Genomic DNA, 10,726 nt, shown 5'->3' on the forward strand with positions numbered 1-10,726 from the left:
GAAAACTTGAAATGTCATTGCGAAGTTGGGTGTGCATGTTGGGCGGGTTGTAGAGAAGCAAAAAACTTTTGCATAAGTCAGCCCAAGATTCCATTGATCGAGAAGAAACTCCACTAAGCCAAGCTCTTGCTCAGTCATATGGAGAATAAGGTAATAGTTTAAGGTTCAGCATATCTTCATGCACTCCTTGTTGCATGAACGAACCGTACACTTCAAGGAAGACACGAACATGATGTTTAGCATCCTCAATAGGTGAGCGACCTAATTAACCGATGGAGTTTAGCATGTTGAATATCACCATTTTAAGTTCAAAATGGTTGCCTGTATTTCAGGTGCCACTATTCCAGGGTTGAGATCTTTAAGAATCAGATTCAATTGATCTCATATTGCTTGTGGTCTTGTAGTCTCTCTAGGAAGATAATTTGTAGCGACATCGAGATCTGTCTGATCTCCCATATTACTATCATCTTGATACTACAGTCGATTCATACAATCTCTGGCACATTGGTTACGTCGCCTTTGTCTGAATGACTGTTCAATCCTAGGGTCAAATGGTTCTAATGGTTCATTAGTAGATCTCAGGGTCATGCAATGAAAAAAACCTTCAACATAAAATATGAAAAATAAACAAGTTAAACTAAATAAAATAAAATGTGACAAGAAATAAAAATTTGTTATGGCATAAATTATCAAAATTCCTTCAGTTGCCAATCTCCGGCAATGGCACCAAAAACTTGATCGCTTGTGAATATATGTTCTAAGGCAAGAAAATTTGTGTAAGTATACACAATAAATGCAAGTAATATAGTAGTATGTAGAGTTATCGTCTACTCAGGGATTGGTGGGAATTGTTGATGTTTTCCTATAGCTAGAACTAGGTATCACAAACTAGTCCTGAAATTCTTATCGAAACTAAAACAAGTAATATTAAAGGAAATAAATTAATGTGAAAGCACTGTCTAGGCAAGAAATATTATGAAGTATGGTGTATAGAAAAGTTTATTCGAGGTAAGGAAAAATGTAAAAGTAAATAAATCAAAATTATTAAGGCAAATTAAAAGTGTTGGGCTCAATATATTCAAAGAAACCTCACACAGACATACTTCTTTACGGAGCACTTAGGTTGATTTTGCTAAGGCAAAAAGTTAATCTATGTCTAGAATGACTTAGTGTTCTATGTTTAAGTTACTCTACAGGATTACTAGAGTATTCAAGAACGGTTGTTATAGCAATACTACTCGGCGTAAACTATAAACTTTGGTTTGTCAAACTATTGTTGCATTGATACCCCTCAGTGTAAACCGCATTATTTGTCTATTCTACTTAAGTAACTACCCTTTTAGTTGAATGAAACCCTCTCTTTATCTCTAAGAAGGATTAGTACCTCACCATCCCGGATCAGTCCTATTGTTCATGTAGATCTTCCCTAATTCTCTCGATATTAGGCATATATTCCTAAAATAATGGAAATCTCTTTAAAGCTCTTACAAAGTCTATGAATGTTTTGCCTAGGCACCAGGCAATCTCTCAAAAGCTCTTACAGTGTCAAGGAAAAATATTAAAATGATGAACAAAACAATATTAAGCATAAACAAACTTCTTCATTCAAAAACAAAAAACAATGTTTCATCAAAACCATAACCAACACCAAGTAAAGTAGTTCATGGTGCGAAAAATATCATCCAAGAGTTAAACATTAAGTACAAGCCCTTTAAGCGAGTCAGAAATTAAGAACTAGGGAATAAACACTCCCAAACAGAGCTTTGCCGTGACATTCTGACCACCACCACACCTGCTCCAACGGCCAACCTCTCTCAAGGTCCTAGCCGCTGCTCTGATATAGCCTGACTATGGAGGGTACCAAGGAAAGTCGAGTGGGGGAATGGTGGAAAACAAGGTGTTTCAGCTGCTTATTCATCGCCTAGGGTAAATTCTCTTCTTCCTTTCTCTGTTGGGCAACCATAATGAGATATTTATAGTGGGAATTTATAGGGTTTTGTGTCCTTTTAAATTCCCTAAATACCCTCGTTAACTTACCCATGTTATTAATGGAAAGGCGGCTAGAAGTGGACAATTTTCTTAAAGGGCGTGATTGCACGTAAGGATTAAGCTTGGGCAAATGACGTCAGTAGTTGTTGAGCCACGTCAGATCTGTAAGATAAATCTTACCTTGATAAGATAAATATGTTCCTCACCGTTATCTTCTTATGTTCCTCTAGCCCTAGGAAATAGTTTTTATCTCGGCAAATAAATTCTTACTTAGTTATTTCCTGTATCAGCATAGACAACAAAGAACATTCCTTGTCAGCAGCATCAGTTAAGCCAAATAAATCTTGCCTAGGCAAAACTTATCCACCACATGTAAATATGACCTAAATGCAACTAAAATACCATGACAACGACTTTTAGACAAACAATAACTTAAGTAAAAAGACAGAAAGCATATTCTTTTTATAGAGTTATCAGTTTAGATATTGAGTTTAGTTATAAACTTTATGATCCATTTCAGAAGAAGCTCGTGAGAAATGGAGATGTTATCTTTATTGAAGATCGGACCATTGATGACATTGATAAGATGGAGAAATCAAATTCACAAGATAGTGGTGACTTGATCGATGTGAATCCGGTTCCCCTAGACCCTTCACCAGATCTTATTCAGAGTGATCTGCATGATGATTTTAATGATGACCAGCAAGATACAAGTTACTTTGATGCTTCAATGGATGATGTTATGAATTATTAACAACAAGCACCTATAGCTCCACCAGCAATTCTACTTCGAAGGTTTTCTAGATATCGACAATCTTTTATCATGTATTATTCTGATGAGTATGTTCTTTTAACTTACGGGGGAGAACCTGAATGTTATGATGATGCTATGGAGAGTGAATGTAAAGATCAGCGGGTTGAAGCGATGAAAGATGAACTTCAAGTTTTGCATGAAAACCGTACATTTGAATTGGTGAAAGTGCCTAATGGTAAAAGAACTTTGAAGAATCAGTGGGTTTATAGGCTGAAGCGAGAAGAAAAGTCTTTATATACATGATACAAAGCTAGATTGGTCGTCAAGGGTCATACTCAGAAAAAAGGGGTTGATTTTAAAGAGATATTTTCTCCGGCTGTGAAGATGTCTTATATCATAACTATACTTAGTTTGACAACTTGTTATGACATAGAGATTGTACAAATGGAAGTGAAAATTGTGTTTCTTCATGGTGACTTGGAGGAATAACTTAACATGGAGCAGCTAGAGGGATTTTTTGTACAAGAGAAAGAGGAACATGTGTGCATGTTGAAGAAGAGCTTATACGGTTTGAAGCAAGCTCCTAGGCAATGGTACAAGAAGTTTTAGTCTATTATGGGGGAGCAAGGCTACAAGAAACTACTTCTGATCATTGTGTACTTGTTAAGAGATTCTCTGACGATGATTTCATTATTCTTTTCCTCTATGTTGATGATATACTTACTGTTGGTTGTAATGCTTCTAGAATTGAGAAGTTGAAGCATGAGTTGAGTAAAGACTTTACGATAAAGGATTTGGGGTCATAAAATAAAATTCTTGGCATAACATTAACAAGCGATAGAAAGGCCAAGAAATTATGGTTATCATAGGAGAGGTACATTGAGAAGGTACTTCAAAGATTCGGTATGGATAAAGCTAAAGAAATGAATACTCCCTTTGCTACGCATTTTAGATTGAGTGTTAAGCATAGTCTTTCAACAGAAAAGGAGAAGGAAGAGATGCAGAAAGTTCCTTACTCTTCAGCAGCATGTAGTTTAATGTATGCGATGGTATGCACAAGATCAGACTTGGCTTATATTGTTGGTACTTTAGTCAATTTATTTCTAATCCACACATGAGCATTAGAATGTAGAGAAGTGGATCATGAGATATCTCTGTGGTAGTTCCAACTTGAAACTTTGTTTCGGCATTGAGGAACATGTCCTTGTTGGATATAGAAATTCATATATGGCTTGAGACATTGATCTGAGGAGATCTAATTTAGGTTATTTGATTACTTATGCAGGGATATCTATGGCATGAAAATCGACATTGTAAAAATGTTTTTGCATTGTCCACCACTAAATCAGAGTTCATTACTGCAACCGAAGCATGTAAGGAGATGCTTTGGATGAAGAAGTTTGTGCATGAACTTAGTTTTACTATGAAGAGCCATGTCCTATATTGTGATAGACAAAGCACGATTCACTTGGTAAGAACTCAACTTTTCATGCTAGATTTAAGTATATTGATGCGAGGTACCATTTGACATGAGATATTCTTGAAGCTAAGCTGTTAGAGCGTGATAAGATACATACTGATGATAATGGTGTTGATATATTGACGAAAGTCTTACCAAGAGGGAAGTTTGAAGTATGTTTCTTGTTCACCGGCATGAAGGCATTCCCTACATAGTTAGAGGGAGATTTGTTGGGTGTGGGCCTCACTATGTGGGAATCCCATCACCCATGAACCCACAAAAATAGGTTGTTTACTTTTTCCATTTTTTAGTTTTGGTGAAAAACTTCTACAACCTTTTAAAAGTACTATTTGATTTTTGTAAAAAGCTAAACTTTGGTTTGTGTGTGAGCAACATATAGCAGAAAAATTAGATTTGATTTTTAATGAAAGAGAGAACCTTCATATGAGAGAAAAAAATAGTGGAGAAAAACAAAATTTTAAAGTTTGGTGCAAGAGTGATCAACTCTTTGATAGGAGGTCCATCCGTGGTTTGATTGAGCTGATTTTTGGCTAACAACTATATGATTTGGAGTTCTTGAGTTTGTACGATCGGATTTTTTATTCGAGTTTTGTAACGACATGAATCATCAATTTTTAGCAGTTGCATTTTTGGTGATGTTCTCCCATTTTCTCTCTTTTTCTAAAAATTACATGTTGTTAGCCTTGTTGGAGTTGAATGCTTGTTGTAGGCTCAATATTGTGATCTTGTAGTTGAACTTTTGATGATAGTGAAGCTTTTGATCTGACTCTAATTTTTATTTTCCATGTAAAAATGTCAGTGTCTTGATTTATTTGTATTCTGATTGCATTGGTTGATTTATGGTTGATTAGTGTTGCTAGAGAATATATGTTGTGCTATAGTGCTTACCATAATTTTTTACATGAGTTATTGGGGAGAGAAAGAATATTGGTTGTGCTTTCGCTTGGGTTTGGTTGTTCGGTCTCTTCCCCAACATCAAGTTTCATAGGGTTGATTTTCTTTATGTGTAATATTAGCCTGTAGTAATAAGTTTTCTGTTTCTTTGTTTCCTTAACTGTATTCATTAGTTTTTTTCCATTTCTTGTTTCTTGGCGTTATATAATTGCTTTGCATTTTCATGCGAGTATAGTGAAGATAATGGCTAATACCTTGCATTTGTAAAGTTCCCCATCCTTTGAGGTAATTTAATAAAAGATTATAACAATTGGTGTTGGCTTTCTTTCCCTTTCGTTCTTAATATTTTTCATGTTATCCCTACCCGACCCATATTTAGACATGGGTATGAAGGATACAAGTATAACCTTTGGAGGTGAGAGCTTTTGTACCCTTGTTTTGAGCTCATCAGATAGACTGTTAGAACAGCAGAGCTGTCAAGTAAAGAAATATTTTTTGACAGAATTTCAGTTGCTAACTATTTTTTGTTTCTCATTGTCAGGGTCGACCTTGGGCCAGGGCAGTAGGGCATCTATCCAGGGCCCACAAATTAAATTTTTTTAGTATAATATTTTTTATAATAAATTAAAAAAACTATAAAATAAAATAATGGGACTCATAAATTTATTAAAGTGTCAAATGTTGTCGTTACTTTTTTATGTTAACGTTAATAAGTTTTTCTTACCATAAAATTCTGATTCAATATTTCTTTCATAAAATTTTAAAAAAAAGCAACTGAATCTCTTTAATTTTGGTCCTTCCAAATTCTCTCCATCAATCTACCAAATCTCTTTTCCGATTTATCATATCAATGAAAAATTTTACCAACGTTATTTTTTCTTCGAAACTCAATGAGAGGAAAAAAATTAAATATAATTAGGATGCTTCTTTTATCTTCCATGTTTCACAATTCCTCTAATAATTATTATTTTTATTTTTTTAATTTATCATATTTCTCACAAACATAAATACAAACACAATTGTTTATCATCAATTGTGGTGCTTGAACCATATTGAGCATTGTTCTTAGAATTCTAGGTAGATCATGTTTTCAAATTCTTTCTTTTTATTTTTATATATTTTAAAATTTCAGATAAGAACGTTGTTTTATTTTCAAATGTTATGTTATGTTATGTACTGAGAAAAATAGGTTGGAAAACATTGATATTAACACTATCATCAATAATTTTGAATCAATAAATGTTCAAAGGTAATGCTTTTTGTAAGTATTTGTATGCTTAAATATATTTTCTAATATTTTTTTATATTATAATAAATTATTATTTGTTTAATTTAATAAAAAAATCTAAAAAAATATATTATATATTTTTTAAAGTTTTTAATTTAGGGGCCCATTTTTATAAATTTTCGCCCTGAGTCAAAAAATAATCAGGACCGACCATTCTTATTGTATGCATCTCATCATCATATAATTGTTTTTTTTGTGAATCCAAGTTCCAAATTTTTAGGTTTATGATGGGTCTTTAGCAATGAACCTAAAATTATAAATTCTCACATAAAGGGTATGATAATTTGTTTTTAAATGTATGAATAAGAATTTTGAGATTATATCGAATCATGCTTGAAATACATGAGAGAAAGAGAAAATTATGCAGTTAAATTACATTGGTGAATATGCATATTTCCCAGCATACAATACATAAACGAATAACCAACACTTAAACATGCAGAAAGCAGCTTGGTTTCATGGCTGTTAAATGTCAAGACCTAAATTTTTTTTCCACATATCCTTGAGCTAGTCTTTGTTATGTTCTGACTGATTTAATCCTATCATTTTCTTCTTTAAACTTGGCCCCTTGGACTGCCAACATCATTCACTCTGTAATGGGAGAAAAGATATATCATATGGATCCGTATGTAAACTAAAATAAAATAAAATAAAATTTGAAAAAGGAGAAAATAGATGAATAATGGAAGTGACCTACCTGGCTGTGTCACGGGGAGGAAACAGGACTGCCTGCAAAGAAGAAATGGGCCATTTTCTCCTCAGCCATATCTCTGAGTTCAGAAAGCAATGGTAAGATTTCTTTCCCAAGATCTGGTCTGTCTTTACGCCTAAGTTCGGCACATTGAAGAGCCAGCTTTGCCAATGCCATCGTTTCTTCTTCCGGCCAATCCGTCACTGCAGGGTCAGCCATCTCCGTAAAAAATGTGCCTCGCTCGATTGCTTGCTCCACATAGTGAGTCAGTCCCATCGGTTGCTTCGCTGTTATAAGTTGAAGAAGCAATATCCCTAATGAGTATATGTCTGATTTCACCCCAAGCACTCCTGTTTGCTGATATTCCGGGTCGATGTAGCAAAACGTACCCGCTGCTGAAGTTATATGCACTTGTGTCATGTTCTCAGCAACAGCTGGTACGAGCCTAGCTAATCCGACATCACCGATCTTGCTAACATAGTTATGATCAAGCAAAATGTTGGCAGGCTTGAGGTCACGATGCACGATTGGCTCAGGCTTTGTCTGATGGAGGAAAAGCAGGCCTATGGCTATATCTGCAGCTATTCGGAATCGGATTTGCCAAGATAGCGCGGGGGTGTTACCTTTCCGAAATATGCAATCTTCTAAGCTTCCGTTGCTCATGTATTCGTAGACTAGAATGCCATACTCGGGACAAGCACCTAGAAGAAGCACCATGTTCGGATGGCGTATGCAGCTCAGTACTTCAAGCTGCGCAACAATAATCATACACCAACATGTTGCTTCATATTGTATGCATGGGAAGCAAACAACGAAGCACATAAACTACATAGTTGCTTACCTCTTGCAAAAATTGTAATCTCCCTTGAGCTGCATCTGGTCGTAAAATCTTGACTGCAACCTGTGTATGGTCAAGATAACACTTATAAACAGGTCCATAACCCCCTTCTCCGATCTTTAGAGATGGAGCAAAGTTCTCGGTCGCTTGTTCGATTTCCTCTATCGTATATCTTCGATATTGGATTTTTCTATTGGATAAAGCCTTGAGCATTTTCGTCATTTCCATTGCTTCTCTTAGAGCCTCCCCTTCTAAATTGGATGGTTTTTGTGATAGTGCAAGTCTCTCTGCGGCTTCAGCTGCTTCAACAGCAGCCTTGCACTTTGCCCTTTCTGCTTCTACAGCCGACATTGCTGCTTCCTCGGCTTGTCTCGCCTCTTCCAATCTTTCTTCTTCTTTGTTCTTGCATCGGTTCAGGTCCATTGCCTAACATTAATATTTCAGTGAACTGTTGTCTACGGATTCACAAACACCAAGTTCTATATGCATTTTCATTGGACATGGGTATCGGATATAAATAGTACCTGTTGTTTTGCTGTCAAGGCTTCTCTACATGCGTTACTGTACAAATCCATTGTTTGCTTAAGTTCTTGCCTCAATCTCTTCATTTCAGCTTCAACCTCATCCTATTTGTTTTTAGATTTTTATTTAAATATTAATAATTATATTACGGCCAAGGTGATCGACATGGGGCGTATTTAGACAAACATACCAGATTTTGAGATGAACAAGACGTCCTGGAACTCTCGTGTGACATTTGTGGATCAGACCACCTGATCCCTAAAGGTATGGATCCTATGCTGTAGTCGGTGCTGCAGGACAACCGTGAATGTCTGCTTGAATCGAGGAATGAATCGAAGAGCAAGGAGGAGTTGCGATCGGTGCTGGGTCTGTCCGAGCTGACGAATGAGATATCCGTATCTGATTCGGGGAAATCCCCAAAGGCTTTCATCAGGCTCGCCCTCGTACCCGGCAATGAGGACTTGGAACAACCGTCACATGAAGTAGGAGGGTTGGTCACTTCAGCAGCTGCACATTCAAAACATCGATTCAATATCTGAATGGAAAGAAACGAAAAAAGAGAGGAAGGTGAACCTGCTCTTGGAGGATTCTCGAGAAAATTTTGTTTCTTAATTTGATCTAGAAGCGGTGAAGAAGACGGAGCCGAACGAGAGGCGTTTCGTATGGAAGAGATCTTCCCTTTGTTGATCACATAGACAGTGCAGAAATCTGGTGCTGCTTTGGTTACACAGGTGGGAGTATCCCCCCTGAATTTTCTGCATTTCATACATTCATTCATTTCATATATTCATTCCCACACCTTTTAATATGTCAATCATATTAAGCATACCTCATAAAAGCACCTTTCGAAGGGGCCCCCATAACTAACTTCTCAATTGAAGCCTGAGATACATATTCCGTCAAAGCTTTTACAACATCCGAATCTTCAAGTATCACATCGAGACATTGTATCTGCCACGTAGAATTTGTCTCAATAGTATTTTAAACAAAGCAAACGTGAAAAGCTTAGCAGCAGGTGTAAACTTTACGTCTTTCCGAGTACAAAAGCAATGGAAACTGAGGAACAATTCCTTGGATAGCTTATCCATCATAAATTTCTTATGAACATCTGAGCTTGTTCCACCAACATTATCTGCACCCCGCAAAATGCTATAAGAATCATCGTGTATTTTTGAAATACAAAAAAGGACATGAATATACATACAGATGGGTTTAGTAACATGAATAAGAACAACAGTTCGGCCTCTTGAAACAAGGTGTTCGGTGGCCCATCTTAGAGCATGTTGGCTCCCTTTATCCTTGTCGATGGCCACAGCAACCAACCCGTTGCCTCCTCCTTTCTTGCCTGCACCACCACCTCCTTTTGTGTGCCACATCTTCTATCCCTTTTCTCTCTTAATATTTTTGTCTCCTTTTAAATAATCAGATAATCTAGCCACAACATGAACAAAAACATCTCATTCAATTGTTGTTGTTTTTATTTATTACTTTTTAGTTTCTTCTATTTTGGTTGTCAAATTGGAGGCTAACAAATTTACGAGTATTTTGACCGATAATTGTGTAGTTAGAAAAATATTTAAACCAACAAAATTTTCTCCCTCTTTCTCTCCATTCCTCTCCATGCGTCAAAGAGCATTGTCGTTGCTGTTTTTTTTGTGTGTGATGTTAATCGACTATATTTCTTTCAAAATTCATTTATTCCACTCCTTTTAGTTATACAAGTTGAGAAATCCAATATATATATATATATATATATATATATATATATATAAAGAGAAATTCACAAATTCTCAAACTTTTTTTAAAAATTAATTAAATGTTTTGATTTTTTTATACTCAATTAAATTTATATACTTCACAATTTATTTCCTTGATTAATGTTGATCATTAAATTTAACAATTTTTGGATTAGTTTTATTTAAAGATTTTTAGTGATCATTTAACTATGACATTGAAAACTTTAGTCACATAAAGTATGTTACTTATTACCAAAATTATTTTTATCACTTTTTAAGTAATGGTGACTTATTTCTATTTAGTCACTTTTTAAATAATAATTATGATAATTTTAGAGTTCATCACAAGTAACTTTGTCACTAATAGTGATTTATCAAGACCTAAACAAGTTGCCACTATCAATTTGTCACAAATGCAATGTTCGAATACTCAATTTCTTTTTTGTTTGAAAAGATGTAATTGTGATAACATATTAAGTGATACTATTATTTTCAATTATTGTGAAGAACACATTTCGCCACTATTTTTAATGA

The 10,726-nt window shown here is 35.3% G+C and overlaps 1 long non-coding RNA gene and 1 pseudogene across 1 annotated transcript; one reads left to right on the top strand and one right to left on the bottom strand.

Moving 5' to 3' along the window:
- Positions 1-293: 293 nt before the first annotated feature.
- On the top strand, positions 294-4,991 carry LOC120170608. The gene is made up of 3 exons (XR_005520798.1): positions 294-306; positions 4,302-4,304; positions 4,842-4,991. It is a non-coding gene; the product is annotated as an uncharacterized LOC120170608 (long non-coding RNA).
- Positions 4,992-6,987: 1,996 nt separating this feature from the next.
- Positions 6,988-9,881, bottom strand: LOC120170672 (annotated as a pseudogene).
- Positions 9,882-10,726: the final 845 nt, after the last annotated feature.

Source organism: Hibiscus syriacus, unplaced genomic scaffold (genome assembly GCF_006381635.1).
Source record: "Hibiscus syriacus cultivar Baekdansim isolate YM2019G1 unplaced genomic scaffold, ASM638163v2 tig00111783_pilon, whole genome shotgun sequence".
Taxonomy (NCBI): domain Eukaryota; kingdom Viridiplantae; phylum Streptophyta; class Magnoliopsida; order Malvales; family Malvaceae; genus Hibiscus; species Hibiscus syriacus.